Source organism: Sus scrofa, chromosome 2, assembly GCF_054392235.1.
Source record: "Sus scrofa isolate SSC_HxYL_T2T_F1_AM1 chromosome 2, Sscrofa_HxYL_maternal_Yorkshire_Landrace_v2.0, whole genome shotgun sequence".
Classification (NCBI taxonomy): Eukaryota; Metazoa; Chordata; class Mammalia; order Artiodactyla; family Suidae; genus Sus; species Sus scrofa.
This window is the reverse complement of record NC_139384.1, coordinates 61,225,353-61,239,163: the sequence shown is the minus strand read 5'-3', so window position 1 is coordinate 61,239,163 and position 13,811 is coordinate 61,225,353. Positions and strand designations below refer to the sequence as shown.

At 39.4% G+C, this 13,811-nt stretch overlaps 1 pseudogene; it reads right to left on the bottom strand.

Moving 5' to 3' along the window:
• Positions 1–9,199: 9,199 nt before the first annotated feature.
• On the bottom strand, positions 9,200–10,139 carry LOC110259734 (olfactory receptor 2M5-like; annotated as a pseudogene).
• Between the last annotated feature and the right edge of the window lie 3,672 nt (positions 10,140–13,811).

Here is a 13,811-nt window from a genome sequence, read left to right as displayed (position 1 = left end):
CATGCTGGACTGCATAGAGCTGTCCTGCCAGGACTGCCATGCTCTAGGTGCCTATGCCCAACCATGCAGATCCACAATGCCAGGTCCACCACGCTCGACACAACCCACAATGCCCACATGGAGTCATCCCTCCAGGCCTGCCATGACCAACATGCCCATTGTCCACATATGTGGAGCCACCCCACCATACCCGCTGTACTCTGGGCACCCATGCCCACATGCACAGAGATGCCCCACTATGCCCCCATGTTCCGGGTGCCCACATGCATGGAGCCACCCTGACATGCCCACCATGCTCTAAGTGCCAGCACCCAACTGTGTGGAAATGCCACACCAGCCTTGCTGGGCTCTATGAGCCGACACCCACCTGCACAGAGGTACCCTGCTGGGGCCACTGCGCTCTGGGCTCCTATGCCCAAGTGTGGAGCCACGCCCCCATTCTACCAGGCTCAACAGGCCCATGCTCGCCAATGTATAACTGCCCCACTATGCCTGCCACAATCTACTTGCCTGCCTGTGCGAAGCCACCCCACCAGACATGCAGTGCACTATGTGCCTGCTCCTGCCCACATGGACCTGTGCCATCAGGCCCACCATGGTCTAAGTGCCCATGCTGTCCCACGTAGAACAGCCCTGCCAGGCCCGCCATTCTCCCCGCACCATGCCAGGGTGGCTGCACTCTGAGTGCCAATGCCCATGTGGTGCCACCCAGCCAGGCTGCCCTGGACTGTGCCAAACTGAAGGTTGGCTCACCCAAATTCATAGAAAAAGAAAAAGAGAGGGGTGATGAAGAAGCTCAGAAATCAATCCCAGTTAAAGGAACAGGAGAATTCACCTAAAGCAGCCAACAATGAAACAGACCTCTGCAGTCTGACAGACAGTGAGTTCAAAAGGGAGATATTGAAAATACTTAAGGAATTAAGAGAGGATATGAATAGTAATGCAGATTCCTTTAGAAGGGAACTAGAAAATATAAGGAGGAGTCAAGAAAAACTGGAAAATTCATTTGCAGAGATACAAACTGAGCTTAAAGCAATAAAAAGTAGAATGAATAATGCAGAGGAATGAATCAGTTATGTGGAAGATAAAATAACGGAAATCACCCAAACAGGAGAACCAAATGAAAAAACATGAAAGCAATATAAGAGACCTACAGGATAATATAAAGCGGGCCAATCCAGGCACAGGAATTCCAGAAGGAAAAGAAAAAGAAAAGGGGATTGAAAATACATTTGAAGAAATTATGGCTGAAAACTTTCCAAATCTAAAGCACACTGATATCAAGATACAGGAAGCACAGAGGGGCCCAAACAAGCTGAACCCAAATAGGACCACACCAAAACATATTATAATAAAAATGGCAAAAGTTAAAGATAAAGAGAGGATTCTAAAGGCAGCAAGAGAAAAGCAAAGCATTAATTATAAGGGAACCTCCAGGGTATCAGCTGATTTCTCTACAGAAACACTACAGGCCAGAAGGGAGTGGGAAGATATATTTAAAGTGCTGAAAGGAAAAAACTTGCAACCTAGAATACTCTATTCAGCAAGAATATCATTTAAATTAGAAGGGGGAAAAAAGAATTTCTCCAACGAACAAAAACTAAAAGAGCACAGCAACCCTAAACCTTTTCTAAAGTAAATATTGAAAGGGCTACTCTAAATTAAAGAGAGAGAGAGAGAGAGACAGAGAGACAGAGAGAGACAGAGAGAGACAGAGAAAAGAGAAAAAGAAAAATTAGGATGGCAGAAACCACAACTGGAAAGCCATCACTTAAATAAGCCAGCATACAGATCTAAACATGAAGATGTTAGAAAAAAAAAAAGACATCAAAATCATACACTGTAGGGAAGGAAAGTAAGAAAATATAGATTCTTTTTTTTATCTTAATGATGTGTTTGAGCCTATATGACTATGAGGCAAAAGCAAGCAGATATAAGAAGGGGTTAACATACTTAAAAACCAGGGCAACAACAAATCAAAACTAAATATTATATTCACAGAAACTGAAAAGAAAAGTACTCAAGTATAAAATAAATGGAAACCATTCAACCCAAAAAGAAAAGAAGATAAGAGCAACATTGAATCAACTGGAAAACAAGGTTTAAAATAGCTATAAATACATATCTATCAACAATCACCTTAAATGTCAATGGACTGAATGCTCCATCAAAAGACACAGAGTGGCAGATTGGATAAAAAAGCAAAAACCTCAATCTGCTGCCTACAAGAAACTCACTTAGGGCAAAGGATACATATAGATTGAAAGTGAGGGGCTGGGAAAAGATATTTCTTGCCAATGGACAACTCCAAAGCAGGCGTTGCAATACTCATGGCAGACAAAATAGACTTGAAAATGTACGTCACAGAGAAAGACAAAGAAGGACACTATTTAATGGTTAAAAGATCCATTCAAGAAGAGGCTATTATAACCATTGCTATATATGCCCCTAATATAGGCACACCCACATACCTCCAACAAATACTAACAGACACAAAAGGAGAAATGGATGGGAATACAATCATAGTAGGAGACTTTAACACCCCACTCACATCAATGGACAGATCCTCTAGACAGAAAACCAATAAAACAACAGAGATCCTAAAGAAAACAATAGAAAACTTAGGCTTAATCGACATTTTCAGGATATTACATCCAAAAAAATCAGAATATACATTCTTCTCAAGTGCACATGGAACATTCTCAAGAATTGATCACATGTTGGGGCACAAGGCTAACCACAACAAATTTAAGAGTATAGAAATTATTTCAAGTATCTTCTCTGACCACAAAGGCATGAAACTAGAAATCAACCACAGGGAAAGAAAAGAGAAAAAACCTACTACATGGAGACTAAACAACATGCTACTAAAAAACCAATGGGTCGATGGGGAAATCAAGAAGGAAATTAAAAAAGACCTCGAGACAAATGATAATGACGAGACAGGCACTCAAAATCTATGGGACGCCACAAAAGCAGTGCTCAGAGGGAAATTCATAGCAATACACACCTTCCTCAAAAAAGAAGAAAAATCTCAAATCGACAACTTAACCCACCACCTAAACGAATTAGAAAAAGAAGAACAAGCAAAACCTAAAGTCAGCAGAAGGAAGGAAATCATAAAGATCAAAGCATAAAGATCAAAGAGGAAATCAATAAATAGAGATGAAGAAATCAATAAAACCAAGAGCTGGTTCCTTGAGAAGGTAAACAAAATTGACAAACCTCTGGCCAGACTCACCAAAAAGAGGAGAGAAAAAACCCAAACAAACAAAATCAGAAATGAAAAAGGAGAAGCCACAACCAATACTACAGAAATGCAAAGAACCACGAGAGAATACTATGAACAATTGTATGCCAACAAATTTGACAACCCAGAAGAAATGGACAACTTTCCAGAGACGTACAGACTGCCAAAAACTGAATCAAGAAGAAATAGATCAACTGAACAGACCGATCTCTAGAAATGAAATTGAATATGTCATAAAAAATACTCCCTACAAATAAAAGTACAGGACCAGATGGCTTCACAGGTGAATTCTACCAAACATACAAAGAGGAAGTTATACCCATCCCCCTTAAACTTTTTCAAAAGGTTGAAGAAGCAGGAACACTCCCAAAGACATTCTACGATGCCACCATCACCCTAATTCCAAAACCAGACAAAGATACCACCAAAAAAGAAAACTACAGGCCAATATCTTTGAAGAATATAGACACAAAAATTCTCAACAAAATTTTATCCAACTGAATCCAACAACATATAAAAAAGATCATACACCATGACCCGGTGGGATTCATCCTAGGTGCACAAGGATGGTTCAACATACGCCAATCAACCAACACCATGCACCACATTAACAAAAGAAAAGTCAAAAACCACATGATCATCTCGATAGATGCAGAAAAAGCCTTTGACAAAGTCCAACATCCATTCATGACAAAAACTCTCGCCAAAGTGGGTATAGAGGGAACACTCCTTTAGATAATCAAGGCCATTTATGACAAACCCACAGCAAACTTAACACTCAATGGAGAAAAGCTGAAAGCCTTCCCACTAAAATCTGGAACAAGACAGGGATGCCCACTCTCACCACTGTGATTCAACATAGTACTGGAAGCCCTAGCCACAGCAATCAGACAAACAAAAGAAATCAAAAGCATCCAAATAGGAAGAGGAGAGGTAAAACTGTCACTGTATGCAGACGACATGATATGCTATATAGAAAACCCTAAGGACTCAACCCCAAAGCTACTTGAATGGATTAACAAATTCAGCAAAGTAGCAGGATATAAGACTAACATTCAGACACCAGTCCCCTTTCTGTACACTAACAGGGAAATATGAGCAAAGGGATACAAAAATACAATACCTTTTAAAGTTGCACCCCAAAAAATCAAATACCTGGGAATACACTTGACCAAGGAGGTAAAGGACTTATATGCCAAGAGCTAGAAAACATTAATCAATGAAATTAAAGATGATGTAAAAAAAAATGGAAAGATATTCCATGCTCCTGGGTTGGAAAAATTAACATTGTAAAAATGGCCAGAGTACCCAAAGCAATCTACAGATTCAATGCAATCCCTATCAAATTACCCAGGACATTTTTCACAGAACTACCACAAACAATCCAAAAATTTATATGGAACCACAAAAGACCCAGAATTGCCAAAACAATCCCAAGAAACAAAAACCAAGCAGGAGGCATAACTCTTCCAGACCTCAGGCAATATTACAAAGCCACAGCCATCAAAACAGTGTGGTACTGGTACCAAAACAGACAGACAGACCAATGGAATAGAATAGAGAACCCAGAAATAAACCCAGACACCTACGGTCAACTACTTTTTGACAAAGGAGGCAAGAACATAAAATGGGAAAAAGACAGTCTTTTCAGCAAGAATTGTTGGGAAACCTGGACAGCTGCATGCAAATCAGTGAAACTAGAGCACACCCTCACACCATGCACCAAAATAAACTCAGAATGGCTGAAAGGCTTAAATATAAGATGAGACACCATCAAACTCCTGCAAGAGAACATAAGCAAAACATTCTCTGACATCAACATCATGAATATTTCCTCAGGTCAGTCTCCCAAGGCAACAGAAAGAAAAACAAAAATAAACCAATGGGACCTAATCAAACTGACAAGCTTCTGCACAGCAAAGGAAACCAAAAAGAAAACAAAAAGACAGTTTATAGAATGGGAGAAAATGGTTTCAAATGATGCAACGGACAAGGGCTTAATCTCTAGAACATACAAGCAACTTATACAACTCAACAGCAAAAAAGTCAACAACCCAATGGAAAAATGGACAAAAGACCCGAATAGACTTTTTTTCCGAGGAAGATGTACAGATGGCCGACAAGCACATGAAAAAATGCTGAGCATCACTGATTATTAGAAATGTGCAAGTCAAAACTACCATGAGATACCACTTCACACCAGTCAGAATGGCCATCATTAATACATCCACAGTAACATTTGCTAGAGGGGGTGTGGAGAAAAGGGAACCCTCCTGCGTTGTTGGTGGGAATGTAAGCTGGTACAACCACTGTGGAGCACAGAATAAAGGTACCTTAGAAAATTATACATATAACTATCCTAAGACCCAGCAATCCCACTCTTGGGCATATATCCAGAAAAAACTTTCCTTAAAAAAGACACATGCACCCACATGTTCATTGCAGCTCTATTCACAATAGCCAAGATGTGGAAACAACCCAAATGTCCACTGATAGATGATTGGATTAGGAAGATGTGGTATATATACACAATGGAATACTACTCAGCCATAAAAAAGAATGAAATCATGCCATTTGCATCAACGTGGATGGAACTAGAGACTCTCATCCTGAGTGAAGTTAAGTCTGAAAGAGAAAGACAAATACCATATGATATCACTCATGTCTGGAATGTAATATATAGACAAATGAACCTTTCCACAGAAAAGAAAATCATGGACTTGGAGAATAGACTTGTGGTTGCCTAGGGGGAGTGGGAGAGTGTGGGATGAAGTGGGATCTTGGGGTTAATGGATTCAAGTATTGCCTTTTGGAGTGGATTAGCAATGAGATCCTGCTGTGTAGCACTGGGAACTATGTCTACTCACTTGTGATGGAGCATGATAATAAAGAAAAAAAAGTTTCTGCACAACAAAGGAAAACCTAATCAAAACAAAAATACTGACCACAGAATGGGATAAAATGTTTGCAAATGAATCAATTGACAAGGTATTAATCTCCAAAATTTATAAACACCTCCTGCAGCTCAGTATAAAAACAAAAACAAAAACAAAAACAAAAAACAAAACAACCCCATGGAAAAATGGGCATAGGATCTGAACAGACAATTCTCCAAAGAAGACATGCAGATGGCCAAAAAACACATCAAAACGTTGTTCAACATCACTAATTACTAGAAATTGCAAATCAGAACTACTACACCAGCCAGAATTGCATCATCCAATAGTCTACAAACAATAAATTATGGAGAGTGTGTGGAGAAAAGGGAACCCTTTTACACTGTTGCTGGGGGTATAAATTGGTGCAACCACTATGGAAAATGGTATGGAGATTCCTCAAAAAGTAAAAATAGAATTACAATTTGATCCAGCTGTCCCTCTCATATGCATCTATCCGGAGAAATCCATGACTCAAAATGACACATGTACTCCAATGTTCATTGCAGCACTATATACAATAGCTAAGACATGGAAAAAAACTAAAGGTCCACCAACAGAGGAATAGATAAGGAAGACATGGTACATATACACAGTGGAATATTACTCAGCCATATAAAGGAAGGAAATAATGGCATTTGCAGTAACATGTTTGGTCTTAGAAATAATCATGCTAAGTGAAGTTAGTCAAACACTGAGACACAAACATCATATGCGATCACTTACATGTGAAATTTATAAAAAGATACAATTAACTTCTTTGTAGAGCTGCCAGGGTCCAGCCGCAGCAGCCAGGAGACAACAAACAGGAGGAGGGGCTACAAATGGTGAAACGGTGCAGAAAGAATTGGAGCCAACTCCCTCAGCAAATGCTGCAGATGACCCATTTTTTGAAAGGAGAGCATCAACTTTTATACATTTTACTCTTGTGCATGATTATAGAAAACAACATGTGCTAATTTATTATTCCGAACTCTTCTTTTAGTTTTAAATTTTAAATGAAGATTACATAGGAAATACATGTAAACTATATTTTATTCTTAGAAAATAAATGATTAGCAAGCAGAATAATAGGTAACTAATTTTTGCTTCAGCATGATTTGGCATAAGGTGATAGATATTCTTGCCTCAAGTTACCTATTGTGCTCCTATAGCAGGCAAGAGCAGCCATTAATGGGGAGTGGGGTATTCACACGTGGCTTGCTTTTGTGGTCAGGCTGACCTCAGACCATTAGTAGGTCGTGGGAACATAAACTGTCTTATATAAACTTTGTCTATAGTTATATAAACCTTTATTAATTATCAAGTCTATGTATTAAAGAATCCTGCCAATTATAAAAATAATAATTTCCACCTGCTGGGTCCCAACAGGTAGCATTTTTTGTGGAAAAATATCTCACCTTATAGTAGCCACAATTGTTGGGCCATGGGCAAAACCCAAACCACCCCCTAATCTGTCTCCATGGGAATGGACCAAAGTCCAACAAAATCCCCACGCTTACGTGGAAGTTCTGCATAATATTCACCATCTACTATTATTCCACTGCAGGGAAACTTCCCATTCTTAGGAAAGTTCTTTATACATTGTTCAATTGTTTTCAACCTATTTTGTAAGGGCTAGATTTATAAGTAGGTAATGGCCCATACTTGTGTGGAAGCTAAGGAATTTGAGAAGGTTCCCATTTTATGAGCCAAGAATGACTTACAACACACATTAATGTCAGACAGCAAAAAAGTGCAAGAATAGAAGAGGAAATCATTTTTCAGGAATTTTTACTTAACAGGATCAGCTGGGGAGTTCTTCGAAGCTGCTTTGCAGTTTCAGTCTCTTCAGCCTCTGCTGTAGCTTTGCTTACAGTTAGGCCTGACACAGGATTATTCTTCTTAGCTACTTTGTGGCTCCCAGCACAGAAAAAATAATGACTCTCAGACTTTGAACAACTTATGGTTACTAAAAGAGACAGGTTGCAGGGGGAGGTATGGGCTGGGGGTTTTGGATGGAAATGCTATAAAATTGGGTTGTGATGATTATTGTACAATGAAAAGTATGAAAAAAAATCATTTAGTTAAAAGCCAAAAAAGTATTTAAAATAGAATAATTTAAAATTTTTACTTATTTTTATTGAACCCTAGTTGATTTACAATATCCTGTTAGTTTTAGACATACAGTAAAGTGATTCAGATGTATATATAAATAAATATTAATTTAAAATTTTTGGCACCAAGAACTCAATTTGTTTTTTTTTTTTCTTCACTTAAGGTTATCTTTGGAAGCTGGAGAATTTCTGGACTTTCAGTCATGTGTGACCTTTTTCAGGAACTGAAATTGGGAGTTCCCATTGTGGCACAGTGGTTAACGAATCTGACTAGGAACCATGAGGTCATGGGTTCGATCCCTGGCCTCACTCATTGGTTTAAGGATCTGACATTGCCATGAGCTATGGGGTAGGTTGCAGATGCTGCTCAGATCCCACTTTGCTGTGGCTCTGGCGTAGGCTGGCGGCTACAGTTCTGATTAGACCCCTAGCCTGGGAACCTCCATATGTGGTGGGTGCTGCCCTAGAAAAAGCAAAAAAAAAAAAAAAAAAGAACTGAAATTGATTTTCATTTCCCCAGTTCTCTTGGTGAAACTTCATCATTATCATCACCAGTTCTGCCACTTCAACTTCCACCACTGCAAATACACCATTTACTACCACCCGTCTCAGCACCATCACCACCATTGCCAAAATCACCACCATCCTCATCACCACCAAAATCACTGCCACCACTACCCTCATCATCATTATCATAAAATCATTTACCCTGGAGGCTAACAATTTGACAACTTGGGCCCAAAATTCTCATGATGAAGATAAACACATTTCACTAGCTTTATGTATTTATGAACTGAATCCACATAGTGGTCCCTATGCAATTTCAGTATGCAAATACTAGAACTGAAATGGAATCTAAGTAGGGCTGTTTTAGAGTGAAATAAAGCTAGTGTTTACCATCCATCATATATTTATATCTAATTTGAGGTTAGGCAGCCTCCCAATACCCTCTTCAAAGCATATACCACCTCCTTATTCCTCAGACTGCATATGAGGGGGTTCATCATAGGAATGAGGATAGCACCACACATAAATAGAACCTGGTCCAGCTTGGGACTGTGGTAAGAACTAGGCCTCATATAGACCAGTTATGGCTGGACCAAAATAGAGAATCGCCACAGTCAGGTGGGAGGAACAGGTAGCCAGGGCTTTGTTCCTGCCCTCAGGGGAATGCATGTGAAGGATAGCCAGGAAGATGAGAGCATAAGAGGACAGGATGCAGGACAGGGGGAGAAGGAGCACCATGACCACACCATGACCATCACTACAGCCTTCTCATAGGCAGAGATGTCTTCACAGACCAATTTTAGGATGGCCATGACCTCACAGAGGAAATGGGAAATCTCACTGAACCCACAGATAGGGAAATGCATGGCATAGGCTGTATGTATGAGTGATATAAGGGCTCCTCCAGCCCAGGAAATGGCAGCCATCTGCAGACAAATACTTTGGCTCATGATGAGGGTGTATCTCAGAGGGTTACAAATGGCCACATACTGGTCATAGGACATGAGGGTGATAAGGATGCACTCAGCAATTGCTAGAGTCAGGAAGAAGAAGATCTGAGTCCTACAGGCCACCTGTGAAATGTTTCTCCTCCCTGAGAAGAAGTCAGTTGCCACCTTGGGTACAGTGCTAGAGATTAACATCACGTCCATGAGAGCCAGTTGGCTGAGAAGGAAGTACATGGGTGTGTGAGAATCCACCCAGAGCAGGAGAATAAGGGTAGTGTTTGTGGGGAGAGCTATGGTGTAGATCAGGAGGATGGGCAGAAACAAGAAAGTGGACATGTTTCATACCAGGGAAGAGGCCCAAGAGGATGAAGTCAGTATTTTAAGACTCATTCCTTTTATCCATGTCTCTGCCTTGTTAAAATAATTCAACCCTAGGGAAAAGTGAGAGTTGAAGAACTTACAAAGATTTATTAAATTCTATTTCCCAAGCTCTTTCCTTTTTAACACTTATTAGTGTCAGCAGGATGTGATACTTACACAGATGAGAGCATTTTAACCAGTTTCTCAGCTATGTAACTCTCTCAAGTTCCCACTATCTCCTTTACTCACAGAACATACTTGCACCACATGGAACAGTTAATGTTCAGCCTACATTTAGTACATAGCAGTAGCACAGACTCAACCATCACCTCCCCTTCTTCTCACCTAATTCCTCAGAGACTCCTTTCTCTTTTCTTATTTATGAGGTCTCACTCCCCTGCTTGAATCTTTGAAATGTATATGACATTTGTTCCACCCATACTCAATCACACATTTTTCCATCCTACTCTGTTCCAGGCACTATGCTAAGTCTTAGGCAGAGATGAATAAAGTATTTTTGGTGCTAGAGACAATAAGCTTTATTGAAGAATGTATATATGAAATATATGTGAAAGATGTTATATGGAAGAATATAGATAATACATTGTACAATGGAGATGTGAAGTATTCTTCATTTTCAAAAACTAAAGGAATTGCATGATGGCAAAGACTAACCTCACACAGTCTTTAAAAGAAGACCTGAACCATCAAATTGAGATTTAGCATCATGGATTTGGAGGCATTTAGAAATTATCAGAGATTATTCAGAGCTTATCTAGCCCAGAAAAGTTAAGTGGTTTGTCCAGTGCCACATCATTACTCGATGCTGAAGATAAATGGCTAAAACTCATGTCTCAGCATTTTTTTCAATTACAGCCCACTTTCAGATCTTCATCAAGTATATTAAGGTAGCATCTTTATTACATATATCCTTGAATTGTTTTGTGCTATATTTAATAGGGTAATGCTAGCTTTCATAATAGATAATCTTCCAAATCTCAGTGGCTTAAGATAATAGAAGTATCTTTGTCATTAGATGAAATCCAAAATAGTTTTTGTTGAAAGGCAGATGGCTCTCTGAGTGACATTCCTGCCATTTTGTCGCTTACCATCTTCCACACTGACTTGACTTCTAAGGTCATTACGTTCATGCTCATCTGTATAAAGCAGGCAGCAGGCAAGATGTGGAAGGATTAATGGGCCAAGCCTAAAAGTACTGCATAAGCCCCCCATCGCCACCTGCCATCCCCATGTTAGGATCTCATCACATAGCCATATCTTACTCTAGGGGAGGCTGGAAAGTATTTCTAGCTTGGTGAACAGAAATATATTTGGTAAACAGCTGCCAGTCCCTGTCGCTTCTAAACTCTCATGTGTTTTCACAAGGCCTATAAGCTGGTTCATAGCAGGATTACTGTTTTGCATTCCTTTTTCAGTTGACCATAATAGTGGTGCCATTGGCAGTTTTTGAATTCAATGTGACTTTCCAGCCACTCAGGAGAGAAATTCTTCTTTCCCTTCTATGATTCTTGGCCCTTTCAAAAAGGATGCAGTTTTTTTCTGGAGCCTGTATTAGTTATCTATTGCTGAATAATAATTATCCCAAGATAAAACAACACACATGTTATTACCTTACAGCTCTTTCAAATAGGAATCTGAGCGAGGCTTGGCTGGCTGTCTCTGCCTAAAGATCTCTGACAAGATTATAATCAAATTGTTGGCTGGTGCTATAGTTTCATCTGAATTCTTAACTTGGGGCAGGACTGCTTTCAGGTTCACCTAGGTGTTGTTGGCAGCCCTCCTAGTCTTTTGGACGGAGGGCTTCAACTCCTTGGCAGTTAGCTGAGAGCCTCCCTCAGTTCCTTGCCTTTCCATGTGGGGCAGCTCATATTCATGGTGTGTTCCTTCAAGAAAGGGGAGAGATAAAATATCTTTTCCCACCCCCTTACTTTCAATCTATATGTGTCCTTTGGCCTAAGGTGGGTTTCTTGTAGGCAGCGTATTGAAGGTTTTTGCTTTTTTATCCAATCAGCCACTCTGTGGCTTTTGACTGGACCATTCAGTCCATTGACATTTAAGGTGAAAATTGACAGATGTTTATTTATTGCCATTTTAAACCTTGTTTTCCAGTTGATTCTATGATTCTCCATTCTTCCTTTCTTATTTTGGTTGGATGGTCTCCAATTATTTTCTACTTAAGTACTTTTCATTTTTTGTGAATGTAATATTTGGTTTTGATTTGTGCTTGCCCTGTTTTTTAAGTATGTTAACTCTTTCCTATTATTGTGTGTTTTAGCCTGATAGTTCTGTAGGTTCAGACGCTTCATTACCATAATAAAATTTAAAAAAGAGAAAAGAAAAAAAGAATCTATTCATTTGCTTACTTCCCTTGCCCATGTTTTATGATTTTGATGTCTTTTTAAAAATTATTTTATTTTAAACATCTTCATGATTAGATCTGTATGCTGGCTTATTTAAGTTACTATTCTCTGATTATGGTTTCCTCCATCCTAGTTCCTCCTCTTTTTTTTTTTTTAATTTAGAGAAGCCCTTTCAGTATTTCTTTTAGAATGGGCTCGTATTGCTGTATTCTTTTAGCTTTATTTTTTCGGTTGGAGAAATTTTTTATTTCCCCTTCTATTCTAAGTGATATTCTTGCTGAATAGAGTATTCTAGGTTGCATATTTTTTTCCTTTCAGTGCTTTAAATATCTCTTGCCATTCCCTCCTGGCCTGTAGAGTTTCTGTAGAGAAATCAGCTGATAGCCTTGGAGATTCCCTTATAATTAATGCTTTGCTTTTCTCTTGCTGCCTTTAGAATCCTCTCTTTATCTTTAACTTTTGCCATTTTTATTATAATATGTCTTGGTGTGGGTCTATTTGGGCAAGCACATGAAAAAAAAACTCAATATCCCTGATTATTAGAGAAATGCAAATCAAAACTACCATGAGATACCACCTCACACCAGTCAGAATGGCCATCATTAATACATCCACAGTAACATTTGCTAGAGGGGGGTGGAGAAAAGGGAACCCTCCTGCATTGTTGGTGGGAATGTAAGCTGGTACAGCCAAACAGTATGGAGGTACCTTATAAATCTATACATATAACTACCCTAAGACCCAGCAATCCCACTCTTGGGCATATATCCAGAAAAAACTTTCCTTAAAAAAGACACATGCACCCACATGTTCATTGCAGCTCTATTCACAATAGCCAAAATGTGGAAACAACCCAAATGTCCACTGATAGATGATTGGATTAGGAAGATGTGGTATATATACACAATGGAATACTACTCAGCCATAAAAAAGAATGAAATCATGCCATTTGCAGCAACATGGATGGAACTAGAGACTCTCATCCTGAGTGAAGTTAAGTCCGAAAGAGAAAGACAAATACCATATGATATCACTCATGTCTGGTATCTAATATAGAGTACAAACGAACTTTCCACAGAAAAGAAAATCATGGACTTGAAGAGTAGACTTGTGGTTTCCTGGGAGGAAGGGCCAGGAGGGGGAGGGACTGGAAGCTTGGGGTCAACAGATGCAAACTATTGCTCATGGAATGGATTTACAATGAGATCCTGCTGTGTAGCACTGAAAACTATGTCTAGATACTTAGAATGGAGCATGACAATGGGATAAAAAATTATGTATACATGTATGTGTAACTGGGTCCCCATGCTGTTCAGTGGAATAAAAAAGTGTGT